Below are 14,553 nucleotides of genomic sequence, written 5' to 3'. Positions count from 1 at the left end.
GATGCCAAAAATCTAGACACTGGAACAATTTACAGAGGAGAAGGGCCACATGAGAACTAACAAATTGACTTCATTGGACCTTTCTCTGAAGCAGCAGGAGTCATCAAATATGCCTTAACAATGGCAGATATCCACACAGGTCTTTTATTGGCTAACTCATGTAAGGCACTAAACTTTTCTAGTGTTTTTGAGAGGTTAATGAAACTTTGGGAGTGCTACAAAGTTACACAGTCAGGTCAACACTTTCACTTCACTGCAAAGGGAATGCAACAATGGCCATTACAAAATAACATTGCTTGGGTTTTTTGCCTACTCTATGATCTTATGGCAGCAGATATCATAGAAAAACATAATGGGCTTCTATTTTATGATTTTTAAAATATTTTATTTATTCAGTTGAGAGGGAGAATATGAGTGGAGGGTAGGGGTGGAAGGAGAGGGAGAAGCAGACTCCCACTGAGCAGGAAGCCCAACATGGGGCTTGATCCCAGGACCCCAGGATCATAACCTGAACTGAAGGCAGGTGTTTAACTGAGCCACCCAGGTGCTCCCATAATGGGCTTTTAAAACAAGGACCATCGAGAGAACCTGGAGGACAATGGTCCTCTAAGTGGTCAAAATACTGCTCATAGTCCTGATTACATTAAACCCACCCCCACATGGCATAACTATGCCATATTTAAATTCACCACAAATAAGGAGACCACCAACAGAGATGCTGTAACCTCTGCTGTTTTATATAACCACACTGGATGCAACACAATTATCCATTTTCATAGATGCAGTAAGCCTGACATTATTGCCTACAGCAAAATAGCACCCACCTGATACTTTAACCTTTCCTTCCTGCCTTATCAAAAATCCAGAGCCTAGCTGTCTCTCCTTCAATCTCTCCCTTACTACTGACTCTGGAATCATCCTCAGCCTATGTCTGCTCATCATCCAGTATAAGTGGAACAAACCACTTACTAGTATCTGGAGAGAGAGAGGCATGCTAATCTGCCACCCACATACTTTGCTCTTCTAAAGGCACTGTGGAACAAATCTGGAACTGCTTCTGACTCCCAGAAGGTGGAACTAATTGCTCTGGGTGATATATAGTGACAATCAGATCCATTACTCCTGGCTATGAATGGCCTCTGACTTTAACCCCTACTCTGTTGCTGTGCCCTTTTCTTACTTGAGAAGTCACAACATTCACCAGTGTTCCTATACACCCACTGGCATCCATGCCACCTGCATACCACAGGAAGACATGCAACACTGGTCAGATTGAGGACAATGATAACCAATTTGTTGGTTATTCAGATTGATTAATCTTACTAACATGACCACAAACACCAACACTGAGACTACTACATTATTTCCTATCTCTATTCCTGCTGACAACAATCCTCTCAGCCAAGCCAGACTCTATAATGTTGCTGGTGACTCATAGGTGCCTTCTAAGCTCTATGAGCCAGTTTTTAGTTCAAATCAAATGAAATCTACTATTATTAACTAGTGCCACCAAATAAATAGAGCAACATGCCACCACCTATCAAGTGTCATTTAATGAATTTCTAGATATAGTATGCATCCAATATTACCACTAGAATGCTCATAATTGTGCAATTAAATAAAAAATGTTGTAATCTAGAACCAATACCAACAAATCCTACAGGATTACATAGATAAATTATAGTTTTCAATATAAATATTTATTTTTATATGATAAATATAACTAAATATAAAATATAAACTCTGCTAACAGTATATACGCTTACAACTATTGACTTCTTTTTGAAATTAATTATAATCATCTCTCTCCTTCTCCAATTAAAGCCCCACTTATTGAGGTGCAAAGAAATTGGCACCTTATGAAGAATCTTCTTGGGATGCCTGGGTGGCTCAGTGGTTAAGCGCAGCTGCCTTCAGCTCAGGGTGTAATCCTGGAGTTCCAGGATAGAGTCCCACATCAGGCTCCCTGCATGGGGTCTGTGGCTGCCTATGTCTCTGCCTCTCTCATTCTGTGTCTCTCATGAATAAATAAATAAAAATCTTTTTTAAAAAACAGGAACCTTCTTTGTGGTGGTTAATTTAATGTGTCAGCTTGTCTAGATCGCAGCACCCAGATATTTGCTCAAACATTACTTTGTATGTTTCTGTGCACATGTATTTTTGAGAAGAGGTTCACATTTAAGTAAGTAGAGTTTAAGTAAAGCAGACTAGCCTCCATTTTTCTCTCTGTAGCATTCCAGCTGTTCTCTCTTTACATCTCAGGTTGAATTCATAGGTGTTCAGGATGTTTTGAAAGTTATCTAGGTAAGTTTGTGGGACCAGATGAATTGAGGACCCCTACTCTTCCACCATTTGCCTAGGTCCAGATTACCCTTCATAATGTGGGTGGGCCACATCCAATTAGTTGAAAGCCTTAATACAACAAAGATCAACCTCTTCTGAGCAAGAGAGAGAGAAAGAGAGTGAATGAGAGAGTGCGGGGAGGAGCAGAGGGAGATGGACAGGCAGACTCCATGCTGAGTGTGGAGCCTGAGGCAGGGCACAATTCCATGACCCTGAGAACATGACCTGAGCTGAAATCAAGAGTTGGAAACTCAACTGACTGAGCCACCAAGGTGCCCCTTAACCAAATCTTTATTTATTTTTATTTTTTTTATACTTGGGAGGTTTATTTTTTTGGGGGGGGGTTTAAATTGGAGTTCAATTTGCCAACATATAGCATATCACCCTTAACCAAATCTTTAAAATAAATCTCTCTCTCTTTCTTTCCACACCACACACACACATACACACACACACACACACACACACACACACCCTGTTTCTGTTTCTCTGTAGAACCCTAATACACCTTCCCTGGACCTGCTAATCAATATATATACATATATATATATATGGAAGGCAATGTATACTACATACTTCTTATGCTAAGATATGTCTAAAAAATCAGAGAATACAACCAGTTTGGAAATTATTATTCTCTAACCAAACCTCTTACAATGCTAAATGCAAGTTTTATATAATATTCAATGGAAGTGGGTTCTACCATTGTAATACTGACCGCTCACAGTAAACAATCATAGCTGTTGAATGTTAAAGCAATTTTTATAAAAAAAAACATATTTGATCTCATAGAGGAGTCTAACCTCTCATGCATGGGAGTTTCTTTACCCAAATTGATAACTACTTGTTTATAGTTAGAAAAATTTTCATACCCACTAAAACCATCATCAATAAAGACTTGGGAAATATTTGAGGGAAATTGCCACCCAATGTTACTCCTCTGGATGCTCCTTTAAAAACACAACAGGTCCTCTTACAACAGATAGAGATGATAATAAGAAGCCTGATAGTACAGCTAACCTGTAGGTTATCAAGGAAAAAATGCTCATAACTACCGTACTCCTCATTTTTGTGACTGGTCACATGATCATAGCTGCTGGTATTTCTAAGTATCTTTTTCTACTACCCATTTCATATTCCCTTTTCCTTTTGTTGATTGTAATTCTTTGCCTGGTGAGATGTCTAAAAATTTATTCCTGAAGGGTCTGCACCATTAGTAGTCCTGCCTGAATAGCTTGTTGTAATTTCCATTGACTTTAACCATAGAACGTGGTATTATATTACTAAGAAATGCTCTAAGAGATATTCACTAAAAGGGCCATTTTATCTATTTGATTATTAAATCTTCCTCTGCTGAGGTTACCTTTTGATTTGCATTATATGGGGCATAATATCTTACATTCTTTGCCCACATCAGGGAATTCTATCCACATAACAGTTTGTCAGACTCCTTGTCACCAATTTTCCAATCATATTTCTGCCAAGTCTTTTTTTTAAGGACTTTCTTTTTTTAATATTTTGTTTATCTATTCACTCAGAGAGAGAGAGAGAGAGAGAGAGAGAGAGGCAGAGACACAGGCAGAGGGAGAAGCAGACTCCATGCAGGGAGCCCGACGCAGGACTCGATCCTGAGCCACCCAGGGATCCCCATCTACCAAGTCTTTGACCATGTAATAAACCATTGTTCATGGCCCATGAATATATGGATTTGTGGCATTTGGGCTACATTTTCATGTAACTTACTTGTGCCTTCAGGGTATGCTTGATCCCAATCTTGTATATACCACTTCTTTTTGATAATGGAATGCTGCTGAACATGGCCGAATTTATGGCTTGGTGGGGCAGTTCATGATGGGCAGCTTAGGTTGCATGGTTACTTGGTGGCTTGTGGTTAAGTATTCTGTCTCTACTAAGGCCCAATGGGAAGCCGAAATCTGTTTCTCAAAACGGAAGTATTCACAGCAATGCTATTCAGCTCTAGGGGCCTCCCAAAGTCTTAAAACAACATCTCTACCTGTCACTGACACTTCAAGCACCAACAGATTAGTTGGATTATATGACTCAAGTAACAAAGCAGCTTTCATGACAGCTTGAATCTGTTTTAGAGCCTCCTCTTTTTCTAGACCCCACTCAAAGCTAGCAGCTTTTCAGATTACTTAGTAAGTGGGTCTGAGTAGCACACTCAAGTGAGAAATATGTTGTTTCAATTCTAGAGAGGCCCATTAAACATTGTTCCTCTTTTTTGGATGCAGTAGGGGCCAGATACATAACTTACCTTTGCGTCAGAAATGATTTCTCAATATACTCCATGTCACTAAACACCTAAACATTTTACTGAGGTGCCAGTCCCCTGAATTTTTATCAGATTTATTTCCCACTCTCTGATGTGTCTTACAAATATGTCTAAAGTAGCTGCTTAAAAAAAATAATAGCGAATCCCTGGATGGCTCAGCAGTTTAGAGCCTGCCTTGGGCCCAGGGCATGATCCTGGAGACCCAGGATCGAGTCCCACATCAGGCTCCCTGCATGGAGTCTGCTTCTCCCTCTGCCTGTGTCTCTGCCTCTCTCTCTCTCTCTCTCTGACTCTCATGAATAAATAAATAAAATCTTAAAAAAATAATAATAAAAAAATAAAGTAGCTGCTACTTCTTGCTCACCAGATCCAATCAGTATAATGTCATCAATGTAATGAACTCTTGTGAAAAGGAAAGGCAATCAAGGTCACTACAGACTAAATTATGACATAGGGCTGGAGAATTAATATGCTCCTGACATAAAGACAGTGAATCTGCATTGTTGTCCTTGTCAGTGAAAAGCAAACTGCTTCTGGCTTATTTGCTAACACCTATCAAGAAGAAGGCATTTGCCAGATCTTGCCAGCTGTATACCAGGTACCAGAGGATGTATTAATTGCTCAAGCAACAAAACCACATCTGGAAGGTAGGTGGAATTGGAATCATCATCTGGCTAATTTCACAATAATTATCTGTCATTTTCCAAGTTCCATCTGTTTTCTGCACAGGCCAAGTAGGTACACTGAATGAGGAAGTGCTGGGAATCACCACCCCTGAATCTCTGAAGTCCTTGATGATGGTACTAATTTTTCCCACCTCTCCAGGAATGTGGTATTGCTGTTGGTTTACTATTTTTCCAGGTAGAGGCAGTTCTAGTGGCTTCCACTTGGCCTTTCATAGCCTAATAGCACTCAATCCACAATCACAGAACCAATATGTGGATTCATCCAGTTGCTGAGTATTTTTTTTGAGCATTTTTATTTCAATTACGCATTTGGGAATAGAGAAATAACCATAGCATGGGTTTGAAAACCCACTGAGTCTCTGTTTTGGTGATTCAAGTTAGACATTGTTCATTCAAATGAGAACTTTCCTACTTAGATCAAGTAAGAATTTAATAGATTGCTCATCTATTTCTTCTCCAGGGATGTGATAATCAACTAAAAAATCCCAAAGATCTCTACAAGTTAGCCTATTCTGATTACTGCTTTGACTCTCTTGTCTATTACTGCAACCAAACTCACCTTGTTTTGGTGATTAAGTTTCACTATTTGGCTCCTACAACTCTGGGATCCAATTATCCTCATTGTATTGAAATATTCCAGTTCAGTTGCAGCAGTTCACACTGTAATTCTTGACCTACAAGAGAAGATTAACCATAAAGTTCTTCAAGGATGCTTGGATTACCCTCACAAATTTATTTATCACAATCACGGTGAAAAGTAGATCCTCCAGGGTAAGTGAGCAGATCTTTTTTTTTTTTTTTTTTGTCTTCAGTTTCATGTGCCTGTCTAGATTTTTTTAATAAATTTATTTTTTTATTGGTGTTCAATTTACCAACATACAGAATAACACCCAGTGCTCATCCCGTCAAGTGCCCCCTTCAGTGCCCGTCACCCATTCACCCCCACCCCCCGCCCTCCTCCCCTTCCACCACCCCTAGTTCGTTTCCCAGAGTTAGGAGTCTTTACGTTCTGTCTCCCTTTCTGATATTTCCCACACATTTCTTCTCCCTTCCCTTATATTCCCTTTCACTATTATTTATATTCCCCAAATGAATGAGAACATATAATGTTTGTCCTTCTCTGATTGACTTACTTCACTCAGCATAATACCCTCCAGTTCCATCCACGTTGAAGCAAATGGTGGGTATTTGTCATTTCTAATGGCTGAGTAATATTCCATTGTATACATAAACCACATCTTCTTTATCCATTCATCTTTCGATGGACACCGAGGCTCCTTCCACAGTTTGGCTATTGTGGACATTGCTGCTATAAACATTGGGGTGCAGATGTCCTGGCGTTTCATTGCATCTGTATCTTTGGGGTAAATCCCCAACAGTGCAATTGCTGGGTCATAGGGCAGGTCTATTTTTAACTCTTTGAGGAACCTCCACGCAGTTTTCCAGAGTGGCTGCACCAGTTCACATTCCCACCAACAGTGTAAGAGGGTTCCCTTTTCTCCGCATCCTCTCCAACATTTGTGGTTTCCTGCCAGAAGTGGACCCTGAACTATATGGTCAAATAATATTCGATAAAGGAGGAAAGACTATCCATTGGAAAAAAGACAGTCTGTTCAATAAATGGTGCTGGGAAAATTGGACATCCACATGCAGAAGAATGAAACTAGACCACTCTCTTTCACCATACACAAAGATAAACTCAAAATGGATGAAAGATCTAACTGTGAGACAAGATTCCATCAAAATCCTAGAGGAGAAGACAGGCAACACCCTTTTTGAACTCGGCCACAGTGACTTCTTGCAAGATACATCCACGAAGGCAAAAGAAACAAAAGCAAAAATGAACTATTGGGACTTCATCAAGATAAGAAGCTTTTGCACAGCAAAGGATACAGTCAACAAAACTAAAAGACAACCTACAGAATGGGAGAAGATATTTGCAAATGACGTATCAGATAAAGGGCTAGTATCAAAGATCTATAAAGAACTTCTTAAACTCAACACCAAAGAAACAAACAATCCAATCATGAAATGGGCAAAAGACATGAAGAGAAATCTCACAGAGGAAGACATAGACATGGCCAACATGCATATGAGAAAATGCTCTGCATCACTTGCCATCAGGGAAATACAAATCAAAACCACAATGAGATACCACCTCACACCAGTGAGAATGGGGAAAAAGTGAGCAGATCTTAAATGATAAATCCACTCTAACATTCCAATCTTCTTAAGCCTTTGAATCCCTATTTTTATAGTATAACAGGACAGTTCTGGTATTTCAACTTCACTTAGTATAGGTCACTTTTGGGTCCATTTTCAGCTACCCAACCAACCACACTGTTAGAGTCCTTTCTAACAACTTGAACTAAATCATTGAATCCATAATCTTTGCTTAGTGTGGGCTCATATCAGCCAATTTAGCCTCATTCAGCTTCATATTCCTTCCACCATTATTCACTTCATTCCCACACATATTCTCCGTATTTCCATCTGTTTAAATTGGAAAAATCATGCACATGTTTTGGTGTGTAGCACATCTTCTAGTGGATTACCCTTCAAGGTTTGCTGGGACTTGAGCCCCAGCATTTATCTAGGAGCAAAGAAGTTTGCGGGGTAGATCCTGAGGAGAGTCAGCAGTGCTTTACAAGGAAAGTACCATAAGAGAGGCCATTACAGATATTTTGGGCAAAGCATATCTAACCTACTCAGGCAGGGGTGGAAAGCCTGGCAAAGAAAACTCAATAGAACTTAGGAGTATGATATCTCCAGCTTCATTGGAATTTCCCCATAAGTCCCCACTCCAATATTCAGGATCTTATTACCTCCCAATCAATGTTTTTTGAACATAACTTCTTTATCTTATTCCCCATTCCTCATCCCATACACTTCTTATCCATACATTTTTCCTGGGTTTTGATTTGAAAATATACTACCCCATTCATGATTTTCCCATACACCTTTGTTCTACTAGTAGAAAAAAAATCCTGGGTTGCAAGGTGGGATGTGAGGATACAATGTCTATCTCCAATCCTTGTCTCCAAGCACCAACTATGGAATTTCACTACCACTGGCCAAGTGCTCAGAGGATTGGTGTCCATTACCAAGCCTTTTCCTTTTTCTATGAAATACTTCCTCTTTAGTGACTTTTCTAAAACACACACTTTGGTGGGGGAAAAAACACTTTTCTCAACGAGTAAACTATAGTTAGTGCAGTGAAATTGCCTTTTATACCAAGATTTTAAAGGGGATTAAATATTTAAGGGAAAAGTACATGTAGCCAAAATCATCCTTGAAAGTCATTTGTGAGAGCTCCATGTGAAAGATCTACATAATGTCTATCAATAAGGCCAGCATTGGAATATATCCTTGTTTCTTCAATTGAGCACCAGATTAAATAGCTGGATTAGGGGGATCCCTGGGTGGCTCAGCGGTTTAGCACCTGCCTTTGGCCCAGAGTGCGATCCTGGAGTCCTGGGATCAAGTCCCACGTCGGGCTTCCAGCATGGAGCCTGCTTCTCCCTCCTCCTGTGTCTCTGCCTCTCTCTCTCTCTCTCTCCATAATAAATAAATAAATAAATAAATAAATAAATAAATAAATAAATCTTTAAAAAATAGCTGGCTTATGTTTAGGGTCCCTGTTGAATGAAAAAATACATGTTTAAACACTAGAACACATTCAAGGTGGTGGCATACTTACACTGTGAGAAGCACACAGAAACTGATCATCTAAGTGGAGAGTTGATTCAAGTCTCCCATCTCTCATTCACACCAAGATTTAGATTTATTGGGTGGAATAGTAGATGGATTCACCTCATTATTCATATTCTTATATCCAACGTGTATATGATGTGACCCCAAAACCCAGAGAAGGTCACATGCCCCCAAAAGGGAGTATTTGGAGTCAGAAAATGTCAGAAAATGCCTCTCAAATTGAAAATTTCAAGAATTGACAGGAGAGAGCCAGCAGAGTGGAAGTCACTCCATGAAGCAGTGGTGATGGCAGCAGTGAGAGGATGAACAAATTCAGTGCACTGAAAGATGATGATAGTGGGGACCATGATCAGAATGAAGAAAACAGCACAGGAAGAAGGTGAGAAGGAAAAACTGGAATGAGACAAGAGTTAAGGCAGCAGCAAGAGAAGGGCTGCTGCCCCTGTACGAGCATCTCCTGCAGTACAACTATACTTTCTGATACTTGAGAAGAACCCCTGGCTGTCCCACCAGCTCACAGAGCTATGAACAGAATATCAAACATATTGGAACCTTTGCCTCTGTGGAACAGTTCTGGAGGAGTTTATGGCCACATGGCAGGTCCTGGGGACTTGACAGGCCACAGTGACTTCCATATCTTCAAGGAAGGAATTAAGCCCATGTAGGACAATGATGCAAATAAAAATGGTGGCAAGTGAATCATTCAGCTCCTGAAGGGCTTGGCATCTCATTGCTGGGAGTCTTATCCTGGCCATGTTGGAGGAACAGTTCACAGTTGGGGAGGAGATCTTTGGGGCTGTAGTCTCTGTCCAGCTTCAGGAGGACATTATTTAAATATGGAATAAGACTGCCAGTGACCAAACAACCATAGCCCAAATCCAGAATATGCTTTCGTGAGTGCTTAACCTACCTGCCAAAAACTTATGGAGTACAAAACCCATAGTGGCAGCATCAAAATGCCAGGTAGTGTGGGCCCTCAAAGGCTCCTTTTTCAAAACCTCTGGAAGCTGCAGTTGAATGTGCCATGACCTTCTCCCTCTCTGTATGGCACCATCATTTTAGCTGGTATCATCAGAGTCTCTTGTTCTTTTGGCATGCTATCTGGAAGATCCTCCTGTCCTACACAAGAAGAATTGGAAAAGAATTTTATGTTTTTTTTAAAAATATATTTATTTATTTTAAAGAGAGAGAGAAAGAAAAGGCACAGGGATGAGGGGCAGAGAGAGAAGTAGAGCAGACTTAGTGCTGAGCATGGAGTCCAATGCAGGGCTTGATCTCGTGACCCCGAGATCACAACCTGAATCAAAACCAAGAGTTGAATGCTTAACCAACTGCACCATCCAGGCATCCTGTGTTTTATGTTTTAAGAACAGGCTGACAAGCAGCAGCTACGAGAGCAGAGATCACTTAATAAATGGTGCTAAACTAAAAAAACCATATTAACAGGTGAGGGAGATTAGCAAAAAGTAGACAACCTGGAGAGACTATGTGCTTATGATATTGTTACTTGAGTGTTTCCCACACTTCCATAAAGTATACTACATGTTTTCTAAACATAATCAAGGATACCGGGGCCGTATAAGTTCAATTAGATTTATTGTGGAGTAGAAATCACTTCAGAATGGGATTCATTGGGGTGGAGGAGGTTGTCTTGGGTTCAACTGTAACAAATGAGATAATTGTTGTGTTGCCATAATAAAAGGGAAATTTACATAGTACCTTTAAAAAAGAGTGGGACCCAAACCCAAGAATTTGTTGGTGTTGATTAGCTCTATTAAGGGAGGAGAGTGTTGTATGTGGCAGCCCTAAATCTTGGTTCCTATTGAGGTATATTCCACTATGGAGTGGTTGCTTTGTGGCTTTGAAGGAACTATCTATAAAGATTAGTCTCTCTTTTGCTTAGAGTCCCATTGCATCCAGCCTCTTCTGATTACAATACTAGCTAATATTTTTAAAACTTATTTCTATGTTATAGGCCTAGTCACATTTTGATTCAACTCAATGCACTAAGCAGGCTACTTGTCAATTTATCTCACTATTTTAACTTCCTCTTGTGTTTAGATCTTTTTCACTCTTGGGGGACTGAAAACCGACAGAAATTCCTAAGGAAAAAGAGCCCTTTGGGGCTTGTTCTCCGATGTATACCCTCTGGTTCTGAAATAAAACTGCTTGACCATACTAGGAATAAATCTCATCAAAGTGGTAAAAGACCTGTACCATGAAAACTAGAAAGCGATGGAGGAGGGGCAAGATGGTGGAAGAGTAGGGTCCCCAAATCACCTGTCCCCACCAAATTACCTAGATAACCTTCAAATCATCCTGAAAACCTACGAATTCGGCCTGAGGTTTAAAGAGAGAACAGCTGAAACGCTACAGTGAGAAGAGTTCGTGCTTCTATCAAGGTAGGAAGACGGGGAAAAAGAAATAAAGAAACAAAAGGCATCCAAGGGGGAGGGGCCCCGCGAAGAGCCGGGCTGAGGCCGGGGCCAGTGCCCCCAGGACAGAAGAGCCCCGTCCCGGAGAAGCAGGAGCTGCACCAACCTTCCCGGGCGGAAAGGCACCCGCAGGGAGTTAGAGCAGGACCCCAGGAGGGCAGGGATGCCCTCGGGCTCCCTGGGACACTAACAGAAACCTGCGCACCCAGGAGAGTGCCCCGAGCTCCCTAAGGGCTGCAGCGCGCACTGCGGGACCCGGAGCAGCTCGGAGGGGCTCAGCTGGCAGCTCTGCGCGGAGGGGGCTGCGCTGCCGGGAGCGCGAATCCAACAGTGCAGGCCGGGAGCACAGGGCGCCAGGACACAGCCCAGGATCCAGCCTCCCCCCGGGACAGGCAGAGGCCAGGAGGGCCCAGGACAGCAAGGAGGCTCCAGCCCCGAGCTGAGCAGATCAGCGGCCCCACCCCCAGAGCCTCCAGGCCCTGCAGGCTGAGAGCTCCGTAGTTACTGTGGGAGCTGAATCCAGGTTTCCAGAGCCGGCCGCCGCCACTGTGGTTGTTCCTCCTGGGGTCTCACGGGGTAAACAACCCCCGCTGAGCAGCTCCCCCAAGTGCTAACACCTGAAAATCAGCACAACAGGCCCCTCCCCCAGAAGACCAGCTAGACGGACAAGTTCCAGGGGAAGTCAAGGGACTTAAAGTATACAGAAACAGAAGATACTCCCCCGTGGTTTTTTTTTTTTATTTCTGATTACTTCCCCCACCCCTTTTTTCCCTTTCTTTCTTTCTTCTTTCTTTCTTTCTTTCTTTCTTTCTTTCTTTCTTTCTTTTTCTTCTCTTTTTTCCTTTTTTTCTTCCTTTTTTCTTTTTTCTTTTTCTCTTTTCTTTCCTTGTTTCTCTCCTCTCTTTTGCTCCTTTTCCCAATACAACTTGTTTTTGGCCACTCTGCACTGAGCAAAATGACTAGAAGGAAAACCTCACCTCAAAAGAAAGAATCAGAAACAGTCCTCTCTCCCAGAGTTACAAAATCTGGATTACAATTCAATGTCAGAAAGCCAATTCAGAAGCACTATTATACAGCTACTGGTGGCTCTAGAAAAAAGCATAAAGGACTCAAGAGACTTCATGACTGCAGAATTTAGATCCAATCAGGCAGAAGTTAAAAATCAATTGAATGAGATGCAATCCAAACTAGAAGTCCTAACCACGAGGGTTAACGAGGTGGAAGAACCAGTGAGTGACATAGAAGACAAGTTGATGGCAAAGAGAGAAACTGAGGAAAAAAGAGGCAGACAATTAAAAGACCATGAAGACAGATTAAGGGAAATAAACGACAGCCTGAGGAAGAAAAACCTACGTTTAATTGGGATTCCCGAGGGCGCCGAAAGGGACAGAGGGCCAGAATATGTATTTGAACAAATCCTAGCTGAAAACCTTCCTAATCTGGGAAGAGAAACAGGCATTCAGATCCAGAAAATAGACAGACCCCCCCCTAAAATCCATAAAAACCGTTCAACACCTCGACATTTAATTGTGAAACTTGCAAATTCCAAAGATAAAGAGAAGATCCTTAAAGCAGCAAGAGACAAGAAATCCCTGACTTTTATGGGGAGGAGTATTAGGGTAACAGCAGACCTCTCCACAGAGACCTGGCAGGCCAGAAAGGGCTGGCAGGATATATTCAGGGTCCTAAATGAGAAGAACATGCAACCAAGAATACGTTATTCAGCGAGGCTCTCATTCAAAATGGAAGGAGAGATAAAGAGCTTCCAAGACAGGCAGGAACTGAAAGAATATGTGACCTCCAAACCAGCTCTGCAAGAAATTTTAAGGGGGACTCTTAAAATTCCCCTTTAAGAAGAAGTTCAGTGGAACAATCCACAAAAGCAAGGACTGAATAGATATCATGATGACACTAAACTCATATCTGTCAATAGTAACTCTGAACGTGAACGGGCTTAATGACCCCATCAAAAGGCGCAGGGTTTCAGACTGGATAAAAAAACAGGACTCATCTATTTGCTGTCTACAAGAGACTCATTTTAGACAGAAGGACACCTACAGCCTGAAAGTAAAAGGTTGGAGAACCATTTACCATTCAAATGGTCCTCAAAAGAAAGCAGGGGTAGCCATCCTCATATCAGATAAACTAAAATTTACCCCGAAGACTGTAGTGAGAGATGAAGAGGGACACTATATCATTCTTAAAGGATCTATCCAACAAGAGGACTTAACAATCCTGAATATATATGCCCTGAATGTGGGAGCTGCCAAATATTTAAGCCAATTAATAACCAAAGTGAAGAAATACTTAGATAATAATACACTTATACTAGGTGACTTCAATGTAGCTCTTTCTACCCTCGATAGGTCTTCTAAGCACAACATCTCCAAAGAAACGAGAGCTTTAAAAATGATACACTGGACCAGATGGATTTCACAGATATCTACAGAACATTACATCCAAACTCAACTGAATACACATTCTTGTCAAGTGCACATGGAACTTTCTCCAGAATAGACCACATACTGGGTCACATATCGGGTCTGAACCAATACCAAAAGATTGGGATCGTCCCCTGCATATTCTCAGACCATAATGCCTTGAAATTAGAAGTAAATCACAACAAGAAGTTTGAAAGGACCTCATACACGTGGAGGTTAAGGGCCATCCTGCTAAAAGATGAAAGGGTCAACCAGGAAATTAAGGAAGAATTAAAAAGAATCATGGAAAAAAATAAAAAATAAATAAAAAGATTCATGGAAACTAATGAGAATGAAGATACAACCGTTCAAAATCTCTGGGATGCAGCAAAAGCAGTCCTAAGGGGGAAATACATCGCAATAAAAGCATCCATTCAAAAACTGGAAGGAACTCAAATACAAAAGCTAACCTTACACATAAAGGAGCTAGAGAAAATACAGCAGACAGATCCTACACCCAGCAGAAGAAAAGAGTTAATTAAAATTCGAGCAGAACTCAACGAAATTGAGACCAGAAGAACTGTGGAATAGATCAACAGAACCAGGAGTTGGTTCTTTGAAAGAATTGATAAGATAGATAAACCATTAGCCAACCTTATTAA

The 14,553-nt window shown here is 41.1% G+C and overlaps 1 pseudogene; it reads left to right on the top strand.

Annotated features, from left to right (window-relative positions):
* The first annotated feature begins 9,338 nt into the window (after positions 1-9,338).
* LOC144308878 (eukaryotic translation initiation factor 4E type 2 pseudogene) lies at positions 9,339-10,064 on the top strand (annotated as a pseudogene).
* Positions 10,065-14,553: the final 4,489 nt, after the last annotated feature.

The sequence above is a fragment of the Canis aureus genome, chromosome X, assembly GCF_053574225.1.
Source record: "Canis aureus isolate CA01 chromosome X, VMU_Caureus_v.1.0, whole genome shotgun sequence".
In the NCBI taxonomy this organism is placed as follows: Eukaryota; Metazoa; Chordata; class Mammalia; order Carnivora; family Canidae; genus Canis; species Canis aureus.
Note: the sequence above shows the minus strand (reverse complement) of the source record. Positions and strands in the feature narration are given on the sequence as shown.